This window comes from Henckelia pumila, chromosome 3 (genome assembly GCF_033568475.1).
Source record: "Henckelia pumila isolate YLH828 chromosome 3, ASM3356847v2, whole genome shotgun sequence".
NCBI lineage: Eukaryota > Viridiplantae > Streptophyta > Magnoliopsida > Lamiales > Gesneriaceae > Henckelia > Henckelia pumila.
Window position 1 is genome coordinate 136,982,086 of NC_133122.1, and position 18,974 is coordinate 137,001,059.

General features: G+C 36.2%; 1 long non-coding RNA gene across 1 annotated transcript; it reads right to left on the bottom strand.

Annotated features, from left to right (window-relative positions):
- Positions 1 to 11,788: 11,788 nt before the first annotated feature.
- LOC140891970 (uncharacterized) lies at positions 11,789 to 16,101 on the bottom strand. Its single transcript, XR_012152682.1, has 6 exons — positions 15,869 to 16,101; positions 15,060 to 15,264; positions 14,761 to 14,918; positions 13,894 to 14,360; positions 12,333 to 12,413; positions 11,789 to 11,961 (listed from the first exon to the last, which is right to left on the bottom strand). It is a non-coding gene; the product is annotated as an uncharacterized lncRNA (long non-coding RNA).
- Between the last annotated feature and the right edge of the window lie 2,873 nt (positions 16,102 to 18,974).

Genomic DNA, 18,974 nt, shown 5'->3' on the forward strand with positions numbered 1-18,974 from the left:
ATGAAGATTCAATTTCAGAAATTAGCTAGTATTGTTTGAACACTCAAATCAAATCTCCACCAATCAGATTCAAATATAGGATGTTTTACAACCTTTGTCCAAAATTCAGATCAATCCAACGGATGGATATGGAGATATAAATTTTTCAAATCTGTTGCACAGAACAAGTTTGAAAACGTGATGAAGTGACTTCCGAATATTACTGAAAATGTTTGACTCGTTAAAATCAAATCTTCACCGTTCCGAATGAAGATCCGGATGTTATAAAGCTTCAGTTCAAATTTCAGATCAATCCAACGGTTAGATTGGAAGATATGATTTTTCCACAAACTCCGCTCAGTGCTGGAAAAAAGTAGGCAGCGGCGCCGAACACTTTTTGTCACTCCTTGACTTCTTAACACACACTCCAAGCACTCAAATAAGATTCAAATCTTTGCCAACTATAAATAGAGGCCATCCAAGTTCATTTGGAGACATCCCAACTCATCTCTTCTCTCATTTTTAAGCAATTTCTCACTATCAAAGTGTTTGTGTGATATATTTGAGAGTGTTTGTAAAAATAGTTTGTGAGTTGGTTGTGCTATTGTTGTAAACACTTGAGTGTGAAGCCAAGTGTGTTGTGCTATCGTTGTAATCACTTGAGTGTGAAGCCAAGTGTTTGTGTTGAGGCTATCCTTGGAGCCCTTAAGGCCAAGAGTATCGAGTTGTATCGGCGCGGTGATCGTGTCAAGTTTTACGGCTATCCTTGGAGCCATCAAGGCCAAGAAGTTGAAGTGCTAGTGAATACTTGGTTAATCGATCTTAACCAAGAAGGGGAGACGTAGACGATTTATCGTCGAACTTCCATAAATATATCCTATCTCATTTATCGCTTTATTTCTTTTACGCATTTATTTACCGCATTTATTTTTGATTGCTTTAAGTCTTCCGCTTGCGTATTTGAATAATCGCTTTAAATTGCTAAAGTTGCCAATAGAACCTAAATCCCCCTCCCCCCCCATTAGGTTCTAACAAGTGGTATCAGAGCCACCTTTTTACAAAAATATTTTCAAAAAGGCTCTATGACAAATCTAGCTAGCGATTATGCTCAAGGGCAATCTATCAATCGCCCTCCTCTTTTCAACGGCATAAACTACGGATATTGGAAAAATCGAATGTCCATATATATTCAATCTTTAGATTATGATCTTTGGAAAGTTACGGTAAAAGGTCCCTACAAACCAATGAAAGAGGTTGAAGGGATTAAAATTCCTAAGGGAATGGATGATTTTACCAAGGAGGACATGCAATTAATTTCTCAAAATGCTAAAGCTATGAATATTTTGCATTGTTCTTTAGATATGAACGAGTACAACCAAATATCAATGTGCTCCTCCGCTAAAGAAATATGGGATAAATTGGAGATATGCCACGAGGGAACCAACCAGGTCAAGGAAACAAAGATTGACCTCCTAGAGCTCAAACATGAGACATTTGAGATGGAAGCCTATGAAGATAGCGATGAGGAGGAAGCCAACATATGTCTCATGGCCAAGGATGATGACATCGCCTCCGACGATGATGATGAGGTACCATCTTACGATGAATTACTACAAGCTTATAAGCTTATGTTTGACATGGATAAATCACTTAGAAAAGAAAATAGAAACCTAAAAAATGAATTAGAATCTAAGGAGCATGAAAACCTAAGATTAAAGGATGACATAGCTACCTTAGAAAAATCATTTTATAAATTCAATGTTAGTAGTAACAAGTTGAATAATTTACTAAGCATGCAAAAATGTAGCTTTGATAAGGGTGGAATAGGGTATGGTAAGAAATCAATAGATTTTACTAGCCTTATTGCTAAAGCCAAAATGAGATCACCCCCTACATGCTCTTATTGTTGTAAAATTGGTCATGCTAGATATAAATGTAGATCTTTAAGATTTCAATATGATCAAAAGAGCTATATGAAATGGAGGCCTAAGAGTACTGAACAACTCATCAGTCGGCATTATGAGATCATGATCTAAGGGAGTTCATTATAGACCGGTTTAAACTAACTTGACTTGCGACTGGTCTTCCTGATGAACGCTGCTCTGTCCAAGAAAATAGGTTTTTAAAGAGGCCATAGCCCTATGTACTACTGGGAGCACTCTTGGAAAGTGGCGATGATGTTGCTATGAGAGACTGAACTCTTAGAAGTCCATTTTGTATCTCTCTTTTCTAACACTGTGGACCCAAAAGAACTAAAGGGTACCAAAATCAATTCTTGCAGTGAAATAGGAAAACTGTTCTTCCTAGCATATGGTATCTAGACAGTGGTTGTTCTAGACATATGACTGGTAACAAAGATCTACTCCAATCGATCAAACCAAAGGAGAAGGGATCTGTCACCTTTGGAGACAACAGCAAAGGAGTTATCGAAGGAATCGGCTCAATAGGTATATCTAAATCCTGTTTAATTGATGATGTACTCCTAGTGAAAGGACTTAAGCATAATCTACTAAGCATAAGTCAATTGTGCGATAGAGGTTATGAAGTTAAATTCACTCCCCAACACTGGACTATATCACTCACATCTGACAAATCCATAAATTTCAAAGGATATAGAAGTGAAAATGTATACAAGGTTTCTTTAAATAATTTATTTTTATCAAATATCAAAAGCTTTGTATCCTTGAATGTTGATGACAACATTCTTTGGCATAGACGACTAGGTCATGTTGGTCCTAGTACCATAAAAAAACTTTTTAAACTTGATTTAGTTGTTGGTATGCCAAAACTCAATTTAAAATTAAATTCTATTTGTGATGCATGTCAACTTGGCAAACACACAAGGGAATCTTTTAAAAGCAAATTTTGTATCAACTTCTATGCCCCTTGAACTTTTTCACCTAGATCTATGTGGTCCCTCGAGGAACGCTAGCCTAGGATGGAAGCTTTATGCATTTGTTATTGTGGATGATTTCTCACGTTACACATGGACATTGTTTTTAGCCCACAAAAATGATGCCTTTGATTATTTTAAAACTTTTGTCAAACGTGTTGAGAATGAAAAAAATCTTTCTATCAAACAGATCCGTAGTGACCACGGAACTGAATTTCAAAATGAGAGTTTTACAAATTTTTGTGAAGAGAAAGGCATCGGTCACAATTTTTCTTGTCCTAGGACTCCTCAATAAAATGGGGTCGTTGAAAGGAAAAATAGGACACTTGTGGAGATTGCGAGGACCATGATATGTGAGCATTCTCTACCAAAATATTTTTGGGCTGAAGCAATAAACACTGCCTGCTACATTATCAATCGTATATCAATAAGGTCAATTATCAAGAAAACTCCATATGAATTATGGAGAGAGAGAAAGCCTAACATTTCATACTTTCGGGCTTTTGGATCAAAATGCTACATTCATAATAATGGTAAGGACAACCTTGGAAAATTTGATGCCAAATCCGACAAAGGTATCTTTCTCGGGTATTCTACTACGAGTAAAGCTTTTAGAGTATTTAATAAACGCACTTTACTTGTTAAAAAATCTATGCATGTTATATTTGATGAATCTATGTCTGTAGTTTCTCGTAATACTAACGATGATGTAGAACTTCTCGAAGAAGAGATGGTTTCATCAAGCTTAAATGATATAGATGTTTCTGTTGAGGAAACACCACTTTCGAAGGATTGGACGCTTCACAAAGATCATCCTATGGATCTTATCATTGGAAGTCCTTCAAAGGGAGTAACCACTCGCTCTTCTCTTAATAATATTTGCAATCATCTTGCTTTTGTTTCGCATGTTGAACCTAAGTGTATTGATGATGCTTTATTAGATGATTCATGGATTATTGCTATGCAAGATGAATTAAATGAATTCAAGCGCAATGATGTTTGGAATCTTGTTCCTAGGCCGCATGATAGATCTATTATTGGTTCTAAATGGGTCTTTAGGAATAAACTTGACGAGCATGGTACTATCACTAGAAATAAAGCTAGGCTTATAGCTAAAGGATATAGTCAAGAAGAAGACATTGATTATGATGAGACATATGCTCCTGTTGCCCGACTTGAATCTATTCGCATGTTGCTTGCTTTTGCCTGTTCTAGAAATTTCAAGTTATTTCAAATGGATGTTAAGAGTGTCTTTCTTAATGGTGAATTGAAAGAAGAAGTTTATATTGAACAACCCGATGGCTTTGTTGATGCATTATTGCCTGATCATGTGTATAGACTAAACAAAGCTTTGTATGGTTTGAAACAAGCTCCTCGAGCTTGGTATGAAAAACTATCAACTTTCCTTCTTTCAAATGGTTTTTCGAGAGGAAAGATTGACATTACTTTATTTACCAAAAATGTCAAAGATGATTTATTGATTGTGCAAATTTATGTTGATGACATAATTTTTGGTTCTACTAACGAAACTCTCTGTCAAGATTTCTCCAAGCTTATGCAGGAACACTTTGAGATGAGCATGATGGGGGAACTTAACTATTTCCTCGGATTGCAAATCAAACAGTGCAAGGATGGGTTCTTTGTGAACCAAAGCAAATACATCAAGGAGATTCTAAAGAAGTTTGGGATGGAGAACACAAAATCATCATCCACACCGATGAGCATAGCAATCAGACTCGACAAGGATGAAAATGGTAAATATGTAGATCAATCTTCCTTTCATAGTATGATTGGCTCCTTACTTTATACTAATGCTAGTAGACCTGACATTATGTTTAGTATTTGCTTGTGTGCACGATTTCAATCATGTCTAAAGGAATCACATTTGTTCGTCTTAAAACGCATTTTCAAATATCTTTCAAATACTCCAAATCTCGGCTTGTGGTATTCGAAAAATCCTTTCTTTGATTTAAAATCATATTGTGATGCCGAATTTGGTGGATATAAGGTGGACAGAAAAAGCACTAGTGGAACTTGTTTCTTTTTAGAAAACTGTTTAGTTTCTTGGTTTTCGAAAAAGCAAAATTGTGTTGCATTATCAACAACCGAAGCCGAATATATGGCTACTGGTAGTTGTTGTGCGCAAATTCTTTGGATGAAGCATCAATTGCTCGACTATGGAGTTTCTTTTTCAAAAATCCCTATTTTTTGTGATAACACTAGCGCCATATGTCTTACAAAGAATCCGATTCAACATTCGCGCACCAAACATATTGACATTCGTCATCATTTTATTCGTGACCACATCGAACGAAATGAAGTTGAACTTCAATATGTTGACACGTCAAATCAAATTGCCGATATTTTTACAAAACCACTAGATGAAAATACTTTTATTCGTTTGCGTGGTGAACTTGACATGATTGAGTTGTAATCACTTGTTGACATATTCTAAAGATAATGCCATATTAAGGGGGAGCTTAATATTAAATTAGAGCAATTTAATGTTGGATAATACAAATTAATTGTATTTATTCAATATTATACGCTCATATTTTGTTATTTATGTGAAATTTATGTGTTGCATTTTAGAAATCATATTTCAATTCTCATGTTTTTGCATTTACTTTTCCAGTCTTTTTGATTATCACAAAAAAGGGAAGAATTAGTTTGGTTAAATACTTTAACTAAGGGGGAGTGTTAGTTTGGTTAAATGCATGGAGAATAAAACTGGTTATTTGATAAACAAATTTTTAATTCTCTTCTTAACTAATTGTTTAAATTAGGGGGAGTTTTATTCATGCAATTATATTTTACAAATTTAAATTTTTTATTTAATATTGTACATTTAATTCTCCTATTTAACCAAGTTTTGTGATCATCAAAAATGGGGAGATTGTTACGCCTTAAACGCATACAAATCTCGTGTTATGAGATTAATGTTTTTAATGCATTAACAAGTCTCATAATATTATGTTTTGATGATTACAAAACTCGGTTAATTGTTACTAACCATTTAAAGCGAGATTTTACAGATTAGATTTATTGATGATTAAATTTTTGGAAGCTATTTTGAAGCTATACATGTATTTATAAAGTCTTGTATTGCTCATTGAATGGATGAAACATTGTTAAGAGATATGAAGAAAAAGACAAGAAGAAGCCAAAGTATGGATCAGCAACTTCTGAAAATTACTGGGAATTTTCTAAGCATTGAAATCCGATCTTCACCAGTCATAATCGTGATGAGGAAGTTTTACATGTTCTGTCCAAATTTGAGAGCAATCCAACGGCTAGATATGAAGTTATGATTTTTCCACAAAAGTTGTGCAATACCTATTTCTGCAGAACTTGAAGTGAAGGATGAAGAATCAACTTCTGAAAATTACTGGACGTGCTTGAGACATCCAAATCAAATATCCACCAATCAAAATCAATATCAGGATGTTTTAAAACTTATATCAAAATTTCATATCAATCCAACGGCTAGATATGGAGTTATGATTTTTTCACAAAGGTTGCACAGTACCTATTTCTGCAGAACATGAAGCAAATGATGAAGATTCAACTTTAGAAATTAACTGGGATTGTTTGAGACATCCAAATCAAATCTCCACCAATCAGATTCAAAATTAAGATGTTTTACAACCTTTGTCCAAAATTCAGATTAATCCAACGGATATATATGGAGATATAAATTTTTCAAATTTGTTGCATAGAACAAGTTCGAAAACTTGATGAAGTGACTTCCGAAAATTACTGGAAATGTTTGACTCGTTAAAATCATATCTTAACCATTCCGAATGAATATTCAGATGTTTTAAAGCTTGAGTTCAAATTTCAGATCAATCCAACGGTTAGAGTGGAAGATATGATTTTTCCACAAAATCCGCTCAGTGCTGGGAAAAAGTAGGCAGCGGCGCCGAATACTTTTTGTCACTCCTTGACTTCTTAACACACGCTCCAAGCACTCAAATCAGATTCAAATCTTTGCCAACTATAAATAGAGGCCATCCAAGTTCATTTGGAGACATCCCAACTCATCTCTTCTCTCCTTTGCAAGCAATTTCTCACTATCAAAGTGTTTGTGTGATATATTTGAGAGTGTTTGTAAAAATAGTTTGTGAGTTGGTTGTGCTATTGTTGTAAACACTTGAGTGTGAAGCCAAGTGTGTTGTGCTATCGTTGTAATCACTTGAGTGTGAAGCCAAGTGTTTGTGTTGAGGCTATCCTTGGAGCCCTTAAGGCCAAGAGTATCGAGTTGTATCGACGCGGTGATCGTGTCAAGTTTTACGGCTATCCTTGGAGCCATCAAGGCCAAGAAGTTGAAGTGCTAGTGAATACTTGGTTAATCGATCTTAACCAAGAAGGGGAGACGTAGACGATTTATCGTCGAACTTCCATAAACATATCCTATCTCATTTATCGCTTTATTTCTTTTACGCATTTATTTTTGATTGCTTTAAGTCTTCCGCTTGCGTATTTGCATAATCGCTTTAAATTGCTAAAGTTGCCAATAGAATCTAAATCCACCCCCCCCCCCCATTAGGTTCTAACAAACCATTTTTACACTATGGCCCGTATGTGATAATCACCATTTTTTCTTAACAATAAGTTGATGTAATAACTGATCTGATCATTGCTGAAAAATATTTTGCAATGCAAAGTTGAGTTGATTTACTAAGCTTATTTATATTTTCTCCTTCTTTTGTTTCTTAAAGAATTTTGATTGGAAGACTTTGATTTATAATACTCCTTGTACAAAACGGATTCAATCGACTCTCGAATACAACTTTTAGCAACTTAGTCTAAAAAAGCACTCTATATTAAGAACAATTTTAGATAGAGTACGTTATCAACAATTTCTAATAGACTTGAAATTGTATGATCAAATTCTTTATGTAGATCAAATTAATTAAGTTATCTTATCAGGTCTATTGGTTTTTGGATCAATTAAATTTTATGAAATGTTTGTTTTATTATAAGTCCTTTTCATATGATTTGTATGCTCATATTTCATTATGATTTGCTTGTGTACATATCTTATGTAATCACCAAAATTTAATATACGTTTACATAACAAAAGTGAATTAAATAAAATTATTCCACTAAAAATTACAAAAATGATACATAATTTCAAAATATTATTTTATGTAATATGTATAATCAATATAAAAATAAAACAAAATCAATAATATAATTAAAATTTGATCTTTCCAATCAATTTGTTTTCAACATACATAATTCGAAATCTAGACTGGAAATTTGCTCCTTATTAATGGAATAAGGAAAGTGAAATTAATTTTGGTTTTTTTAAAAGCTTTTTGGCGACGCTTTAAATGCGTCGTGGAATGTTATATGTCTTTGGCGACGCTTCCTCTTTGTCTTTTTGCGACGCATAACTGAGTTGTGTTGCCAAATGATTGAGTCATGTTGCCAAATGATGGAGCGCGGGGGTGGGAAAATTTCCCGCTTCGTTTCAGCGACGTGTTTTTTGTGTGCGTCGCGGAATGGTTTCATACAGCGATGCAAGTAATAGTTGCGTCGGAAAAATCTTTCATATGGCGACACATTTATGACAGTCGGGGAACGTACAATTTTAGCGACACGGCGTAGGATGCGCGTCACCAAAAGATAACATTTGGCGATGTGGCCCGTGTCATGCGTTGCAAAAGGTAAGAATTCTTGTAGTGTGATTGGAGGTCAAGATACCAGACACGATGACCTTTCTACTTATGTTTATGATCTTATTGATGCAGTGGTAAGGGCTGATGAAGTGGCAGCACAGAAGTGGAGGGGTTCCAGTGGTAAGAGCTGGTGAACCCACCGCGCATACGTTGGTTTATAGATTGATCAATCGCTTATGTTTACGGTCCACAGATCACGGATATGACTCACACTGATGATTTTACGATTACGACATGCCGTATTTATGTTATGTATTATGATTATGATTATGTTTATGATTTAGCAGTATGCATATTTTTACATTCATGCATGCATAAGACACACTTATGATATTTTTATATGATACGCGCTTGCATGCGATCTTATTATATGTTATTTTTTAGTACTGGATAGAGCATGCTGAGTCTCTAGGCTCATTAGATTTAAATGGTGCAGGTAAGTATGACATTTTAGTTGATGATGTGGTCCCAACTGGTGGTGAGAATGTATGAGTATCCCTGGCTAGCTAGCACCTATGACCATCGTATGTACATGATAATATTTATTATGGGATTGTTAAACATTAGTTATTTCCGCACATGAATACTATATTTCACTATTTTTCGTGGTTTTGAGATTTTGGACGTATGCATGGAATATGACTTTCTTATTTACGTTTAAGGCTTTCATGGGAATTTAAGTTATGCTTGAGTATTTAAATTTATTTGCATGTGAATATTTATCTTATGTATTATATCTCATGAAAATTTATTTTAAGTATTAATACATATATGTATTGGCGTATTTGTATCATCACTATTTTAAAGTATATAATTTTTTTTGTTAAGAGTCGTTTCAGTTGGTATCAGAGCATGGTCCTACTAGAGTTGACTAGCCTGCTACGTGTAGTTCAGAAGTCACACTACCAGTCTGTGAGTTTTAATTGCTTTTAATATATATATATATATATATACACACACAAATATATATACATATATACATATATGAGACACATGAATTTCGTTTCACTGATTTATGTCATAAGAACTTTAAGTTAAGATACATAGTTATGCATAGCGGATTACGTGAGGGATTTATGAAAATTCCAGTATGCTTATGAGAAGTGTCACACGTGGTGGACGACAGGATGACTGCAAGGACACTAGGCGGGAGGATGCTGGATGAGATGGAGCTTGTTGGGTACCACCTCCACATCCATCACTCACAACATTTGAAAGAGCCAGAGTGGACATGCTAGCTGGTATTACTAGGCTACTCGAGCAGCAGACTGGGCAGCCTAAGAGGTCTCATGAGGAGGACATTACTGAGAGGTTCCGCAAGCAGGGACCAAAGGAGTTTAAGGGAAATACAGATCCACTCATTGTTGAGAAGTGGATTCGTTCGTTGGAGACTATTTTTGCATACATGGGGATTCAGGATGCTGATAAGTTTAGATGTGCCATCTACATGTTGAAGGATGATGTAGCTTTTTGGTGGGAGAGTGCACTGATTGGTCAGAATCTGTCTAGGATGTTATGGGAGGATTTCAAGACAACAATTTTAGAGAAGTACTTCATGGAGGATGCATGTATCTAGTTGATACGTGACTTAATGAGTCTAAGGCAGAGAGACAAGACCGTGGAAGAGTATGTGAGGCAGTTTGAGCATGGGTGTCAATTTGTGCATATGATTTCTTTAGTGGAGAAAGAGAGGCTGCGACATTTTACCGATGGCTTGAGGTCCAAGATCAAGCATGATGTGTAAATGGTGGACGTGATTACTTATAAAGCAGCAGTGAACAGAGCTTATCGATCTGAGAAGGGGAGGAATGAGATGCAAGCTAATTGCCAGAGGAAGAGACAGGCTCAGCAGCCACTTAGAGGACAGTCTTCGTAGTAGCCAGCAAAGAAGCCATTTTTTGGGCCTTCTAAAGGCCCAATTCCTATGAGACAGCAGCAGTAGAGGCCACAGGGACAACATGACAGCAAAAACAGGGGTTATCATGGGTTTTTTGCTACTTTGGTTGCAGTGGTAGAGCCATCTACTCATTCTATTGAGGATGTAGAAATCGTACGCAACTTCTCAAATGTCATTTCGAATGATGTAGCCGGAATTCCACCAGTTCGAGAGGTTGAGTTTAGCATTGAGTTACTACCTGGTACTACGACTATCTCTAAGGAACCATATAGTCTTGCTCTCATCGAGATGAAAAAGCTGAAAGAGCAGATTCAGGAGTTGCTTCATCCTATTTTCTTACCTTGGGGTGCGCCAGTTCTATTCGTGAAGAAGAAGGATAGCAGTATGAGACTATGCATTGATTACCGAGAGATTAATCGTGTTATAGTGAAGAAAAAATATCAACTACCAAGGATAGATGATCTATTTGATCAATTGTAGGGAGATTCGGTATTTTCCAAGATTGATATGCGATCTGCGTACCATCAATTGAGGGTCAGAGAGGAGGATGTGTCCAAGACTGCATTTTGGACACGTTATGGCCATTATGAATTTATAGTAATGTCGTTCGGCTTGACAAACTCTCCAAAGGTTTTCATTGATCTCCTGAACCATGTCTTCTAGCCGTATCTTGATCAGTTCATTATTGTCTTTGTTGACGACATCTTGATCTACTCGAGTAGCGTAGAGGAGCATAGACAACACTTGCAGATCGCTTTACAGATTCTAAGAGAGCGACAGTTGTATGCCAAGTTCAGTAAGTGTGAGCTAGATCACGTAGCGTTTCTAGGCCACATGATTTCTAGAGACGGAATAGCAGTTGATCCATCTAAATTTAAGGCCTTTCAGAGTTGAGGGATTCCAAGGAAAGCATCAGAGATTCGCAGCTTCATGGATCTAACATTTTATTATCTGAAATTCATAAAGGGTTTCTCTTCTATTTAAGTGCCCTTGACATCTTTGACCAAGAAGAATGCGAATCACTACAAGAAAAACTCTCATTAACAACGGTGAAAAACCGTTGTCGTAGACCCTAAAAAACTGTTGTTAAAAGCAGTGTTGTTAAAGGGGCCTCTCAAAGACAACAGTTAAAAACCGTTGTCTTTGAATGCAAAGACAACGGTTTAATTGTTGTCTTTGAATGTGTTTTTTAACAACATGAGCTTTAACAACAGTTTTTATGGCAAAGACAACGAGAAAAAACCGTCGTCTTTTTTCAGGAAAAAACAAAAAAAAATTAAATTTAATATAAAACTTTCTGATATTATAAATAATTCAATATTCAAAATAAATATAAAATACAATTTTACAATATACAAAAAAATATTCATGAAATTCAAAATACCAAAAAAAATTTAATATACAATTCGAGAAAAAACACTAACTATCATCTTTTCTGATGATTTAGCAACTTCTTCTCCCAAGGGTTGGCCTGCACTTCATTCAATCTTATTATGTACATCAACCTGGGAAGAAAGATATAAAAAAAATATATATGTTAACATAATCAATAGCAAACCTGGATAAAAAGACATAACCAAATTCCAAGAACTTCTAAACCCGAGCCTAGTTGTTGCACAAAGACGGACTTGGGCAAAAACAAACAAACCCAAGAAAAAAATGTCAACATCGTAAAGAAATACCCCGCGAAAAGGTAGTAGCAAAAGCTGCAGGCTAAAACTATCAGAAAATATTGTGTTCTACTGGTGGAACTTGTCATGAAAAGCCCTTTAAGAAGAACACGTGGAATTACTCATTTGTAAAGAATGTTCATAAGAGAGCGGATCAAGATAAAACAGCGTACAGAACTTGTAAAAAATTTTAAAGCCATAAATACCTGAAGAGTGAAACTTGGACTAAATTATTCGGCCACCACATCTCTCCGGGTTCAACTGAATGTTTCCAAAAGATTCTAGCCCTGCCGAATCGTAGAAACTTTTTTTCAGTTTATGAAATAAGGAATCCAATGTTATTACATTCACAGTTAAGAAAGTTTTACAATTTTATTGTATTTCATTAATAGAAACCAAATCTATTTCAGCTAATCTGCGAGTAGCTTCAGGTTCTAGCTAGTGAGCTGTGTTTATATCAACCTGTAAGCATGTTAGTTACAAGGATGCAACGCAAGTATAGTTTTGGCTCATTAAGATTAAAATATTAGTTAATCCAGCTAGTACTGATGCAATAACAGTACTACATATATAAATTCACGTTTTATATTACATGCACACGCTAGCAAGCCTTCAACTTTTCAGTCTTTAATTAATTTCAAACTAATTTATTAATTGCTCTAATTTTTTCCTACATTTCAAGATTATCCAGTACTTGGACAAAAATTATATACTTAGCTAATGCTTGTGAAATTGATACTGTAAACTAAATTAAGATATATCTATTTAACAATCTGAAATTAATTAGACCTATAATTTCAAGAACGTCACCACATGAATACCATGGATTCTTTGTGAATATGTACATGTAGTAGGTACGTAGATGTGTGATATATATACATATAGGCCAGTGCTTAGGACAAATAATGGCCAGCAAAGAAAATGAGCCAATCCGAAAGAGATGAAAATTGTATGGAATTACAGTGATACACGGAAGCAGGGTTTGAGCACGAATAAAAACGAAAGTTACAGCTATGTATATATATATATATATATATATATATGCTAAGTCATATATATAGAGCCGTCAATTTGGGTTAGGCCCGTCGGATCGACCCATCCCGCCAGCTTATTTAAGTGTGTTGGGTTGAAATTTTTTCAACTCAACAAAAGGTGGGCCTATATGGGCCAACCCGACTTGGCCCGCGACCCGAGTGGGTTGGCTCTCCGCGGGCCTGGGTTGGCCCGCGGGCATGGAGAATTAGTTAATTATTTTTATTTTTATTGTGATATATGTATGTTTTAATAAAAGTTGTGAAATTTTTTTGTGTTAATTACTTTATATAAAATTTACATACATGAAATCAATAATTAAAATTTTTATTAATATTTATTTATGAAATAATATTTATAATTAATTATATATAACATTTAATTATTTATTTTTATTTGTCGTAAGCCAACCCGCGGGCCGGCCCGCCTAACCCGCAACCTACCTTGGATTGGGTTGGGTTGAGGATTTTCAGCCTGCCAGGATGGTGGGTCGGCCCGCCCTTGACCCGCCAAAAGGTGGGTTTTTTGTGGGCCGGCCCGTCCCGCCATGGGTTGGTCCGTTTGACAGCTCTACATATATATATCTATCCAAGGAGAGTGCTAATTGAAATAATTAGCTAATCAAACCTCTCCAAGTAATATCCAAACCAGTATAGTTTAACATTCAGGCACAATATATTAAATGACTGATTGTCCAAAATCAAATGGAAAACAAAACACACAAGTCTAACCTACCATTTCAACATCCACGTTTGCAGGGATTAGAGAAGTTCTTCTTCTTTTAAAAGGGTTGACCCTCAGGGGACCCCATTTCACATGAGTCAGAGGCTCATTGGCTCATGCGGAGGTTAAATCAAGGGATGTGCACGAGCGGCACGGATCTGAAGGAGGGAAAACATGGCCCAACCCCCAGAGCATACCCCCACAATATTTCAGCAAAGAATATGCTCCACACGAGGATCGAACCCGCAACGCTGGGGAATTTCTTCCCACGTCACCTAAGGCCATACCAACTCGCCTATGCCCCTGTGGGAGAGAAGTGAAGTTCTTCTTCTTGACGGCAAGAAAGGTGGTTGTGCAGGAAACGACCCCTCTGCATCCTTCCTAGTGTAGAAGCATGACCTTGAGATCCTCTCCGCGAGAGGTTTGAAGAAGACCGAGACTGGGATTGTCTTTGCAAATTGGAAAAAAAATGTACCTCTCTACACACAGCACAAAAGCCAAAAATTTCTCAACTAAATTTTTTAACACAAAAGCCAAAAACTTCTCAACTAAATTTGTTAGCACAAAATAAAAATTATAGCAATGATACACAATTTAGAAAGGAAAATGCTACATGTACATAGAAGGTTACATGTTGGGTTACACACTCCACATGAAATTACAAAATTATCCCTCTATTTTATTTGAAAAAATTCTTTCCAAAATACATCAATGATATTTATGTAATGTCAAATATAACGTGTAACCCAACGTGTAGCCCTCCGTGTACATATAGCATCACCCATTTAGAAAATATCCAAAGGACCAAAATTTTAAGGTAGTCAGATAGTGCAATAATTGAGACAAAAACAATTTCAAATCGAATAAATAAATTCTCACTTCCGAACAGCCCGTGAAATGTGAAGTAAGGGCTGGAAATCGATCTTGAAACAAGCTAAACATCAATAATAGAAGCAAAGTTAAGCTGGGACATAAATTAAGTTGCCAATGGTAGTCACGTGGTGGTTCGCATTGTCGGAGAAGGGCTGCTCACGAATCTGGAAATAACTAGAAGAAAGTTACTCTATCTCGAATTCCTTCCCAAGCTGGAAATGACATACTAAATACCAGAAAACATTTACAGAAAAAACACAACAGGGCACCTCAAAAGTGGGATAAAACAATGACATACTATATACCTTGATGAATTAATTTCGAAGGCTAGATACTCTTTCAATAATCAGCCCTCTCTTCCTGAGCTCGTCAGCAAGAATCTCAACACAATCATCGATGTCTTCTCCTTTGTTCTCACCCCATTTAGGAACCACCAGTGCAAACTCAAAACCACCCCTTTCTTCCCTCTCATTCCCACTTATTTTCAGCCCGATAAATTGTTCCGCACACCTAAAACAGCCAACACCAAAAGTTTCTCCATATTTTAAATTTAATACCTCTAAAGATACGATCCCACAACAGTGAATAATTATAGATCGAAACTTTTCGTGAAAGTTCTCCAAAAACAAAAAAAAGGACTAAAAAAAAGAATCAAGAAATGAGTAACTGAAAAAAAAAAAAACATGGTGTGCGCGCATCAACAGAAACCGAGGAAGAATACACTTGGAAGTGACACAATTTCGCTTATTGAAAACCCTTTTCTGCTCTTTCAACCTGTTTAACCTAACCTAAGTTCATCAATAGATCCAATATTAAGGTGGAAAAGGGCACCCACTTAAACACAACGACACGATTAAAACATTAAAAAGTCATAATTTCAAGCACCAATTTAAGAAACAAACTGGAAAAAATCTTGAAATTAAATTCAACAAAGATTTGAGCTCCACAATACAAACTTACAAAGAATACACAACCTATTATTAGTAAAATACCCGAAACAATAAATTAATCTTAAACACCAAGCAAAGAAAGAACCAAAATCAAACATAACGTCCGAAAACAAAAAACAAATAAAAGAGCAAACAAATAAAATTAACATCAACGTCCCACGAACCGATTTGAGGGTGACTTCTTCATAAACACTTTCAATTTTGGATTTAGGGCTTCGGGTCATGGCGGAGTGTTGTACGTACGGTGGAGCATTTGCAATTGAAGCGTGAGTGTGAGATTCACCGAAGAAGGAAGAGGTTGGAGTTGTGGCTGAAGAGTGAAAGCCGAGATTTGCGATTGAAGCGTGAGTGTGAGAGTTGAGTGAAAGTGCAAGGAATCAAGCCACATTATACAATATTTCAGAATGCTTGACAATTGATCAACACATGCATGGTTGATTTGAACATCATTATTGAGTTTATTATGTAAACAATGATGTATTTGTTTTGTTTTCTATCCCAAACTTCACCTATAAATACCCATCCATTCTTCATTTCTCAATCACACCAAAACACAAAATCCTCTCTTCTATAAACTCAAAGTATAGAAGTGTTCAAGAGGATTTAGTGTGATATTTCTTAAAGAGTGTTTATCCTTGGAAGGAATATGATTAGTTGTGAGAAAGTGAGTTTGTAATCTCAATTCTCTTGTCTTCTTTGTCATTAATAAAGAAGTGATCTCTTTGATTGTTGAGTGGACGTAGCCCAATTGGGTGAACCACTATAAATATCGGTGTCCATCTTGTTCAAGTTGTTGATTATTTACTTGTAATATTTCGTTGCGATGTTGCCTCAAATTTACGCTAGTCCCTGATATCCCCAACAACTGGTATCAGAGAAAGGTTTTCGAGGTAGAGTAACTTTCTTCGAGTTATTTCCAACACGTCAATGACGCATAGAAAACTTTCAAACTGATATTCAAGTGCTCAACTCCATCTTGATAACTTAGCATCAACATTTGAAGTGTTGTCTTGAACTTGTTAGCTCGACTCCTCGTTATTGGTCAATGTGGTAACTCCAATGGATCTCGAACTCTCTTTGCAACCTGATACACATGCGAGCTATATATCCACGATCGCATCACATTCACATACTTGGCATGTCGATCTTGAGTTGTCTTCATTCTCAACTTCACTTGCTCTGCCATATCTCGAATCATATCTGGTCCAACATCTGGTGACTCATAAATATTATCCAAATACAAAGGAGATATGCACTTCTTTCCGTGTAACGCTTCGAAAGGAGCCATCCCGATACTCGTCTGATAGCTGCTGTTGTAAGAAAATTCAACAAGGGGTAAAGAATCTTGTCAACTAGTGCCAAAATCCAACACTACGGCTCGTAGCATATCCTCTAAAGTCTGAATTGTCCGCTCGGACTGTCCGTCAGTATGAGGATGATATGTTGTACTCAAGTGCAATTGAGTACCAAGTGCCTCTTGAAGACTGTGCCAAAAGTGAAAAGTAAACCTCGGGTCTTGATCTGAAACGATAGATTTAGGCACACCATGCAATCTTACCACACCTCTAACATAGATATCAGCCATCTGATCATGTCTGAAAATCATCCTATACAGAATAAAACAAGCAGATTTCGTCAATCTGTCAATCACTACCCAAATAGCATCGCAACCTCTGACTGATCGTGGTAGCTTCGTGACGAAATCCATCGAGATATGATCTCATTTCCACTTTGGAACAGATAAACTGTGCAATAGACCACCTGGTCTCTTTCTCTCTGCTTTCACCTGTTGACAGTTCGAGCATCGGGACACAAACTTCGTAACATTAGTTTTAATCTTTTTTCATTAGAATTAATTTGTCAAATCGTTGTACATCTTTCGACCACGTGGATGAATGCTAAATCGAATGCAATGTGCCTCTCGCAAGATTCGTTGTCTCAATTCTGAAATATCGGGCACAACAATACGATTATTCACAAATAAAGCATCATCACTGACCTGAAATTCGGACTGGTATCCTAACTTGAATTTCTCTATCGAACTCTGAATACTCAGATCAGATTTCTGTGCTTCTTTGATCTTCACCAACAACTCTGGTTCGGCTTGAATAGCAAAAACTCTGATAGATCGCATATCTGTCTCAAACCCTAAACCAGAAGTACAACAATCATCAATCAAATGAGAAACACCAATCATAGATAAAGATAGAGAACAAATCTTTCGACTCAAAGCATCAGCAGCTGCATTCGATTTTCCCAAATAATACTTGATTTCACAATCAAAATCCTTCAACAGATCTATCGTCTCTGTCTCATATTCAATTCAGCCTATGAAAACAAATACTTCAAGATTTTATGGTCAGAAAAGATTTCAAAAGTCTCACCATACAAGTAGTGACGCCAGATCTTCAAAGCAAACACGATAGCTGCGAGTTCAAGATCATGAATAGGATATCTAGTCTCGTGAAGCTTCAGCTGTCTCGAAACATACACTATCACTTGCTTTCTCTGCATCAGAACACATCCCAAACCTCTATGAGAAGCATTACAATAGATAGTTACCAGTACCTGTAGTAATAGTTAACATCGGTGCACTGGTCAATCTCTTCTTCGGCTCAACAAAACTGGCTTCACATGCTTCTGTCCAGACAAAAAGCGTATTCTTCTGAGTTAGATGAGTAATCGGCTTCGCAATGCTAGAGAATCCTTCGATAAATCTGCGATAGTAACCAGCTAAACCCATAAAACTTGGAAAATTTTGAACAGATGTCGGTCTAGGCTAATTCATTACTGCCTCTATCTTGCTAGGATCAATAGAAATTCCATCTTCTGATATAATATGACCGAAAAAGACAACTCGATTTAACCAGAATTCACACTTCGACAGTTTAGCATACAACTATTTGGCCCTCAAAGTCTGCACAACGATTCTCAAGTGCTCTGCATGATCAGTACGATTCTTGGAATAGATAAGAATATCATCAATAAAAATAATCACGAATTCATCCAAATACTTCTAAAAAACTCCATTCATAAGACCCATAAATACTGCTGGAGTATTTGTCAATCCAAACGACATGAATATAAATTCATAATGGTCATACCTCGTTTTGAATGCAGTCTTAGGAATATCTTTCTCTCGAACTCTCAGTTGATGATATCCTGATCTCAAATCAATCTTTGAATAAACAAATGAACCCTGCAATTGGTCAAAAAGATCATCTATTCGAGGCAACGGATATTTGTTCTTTACCGTAGCTTTGTTCAATA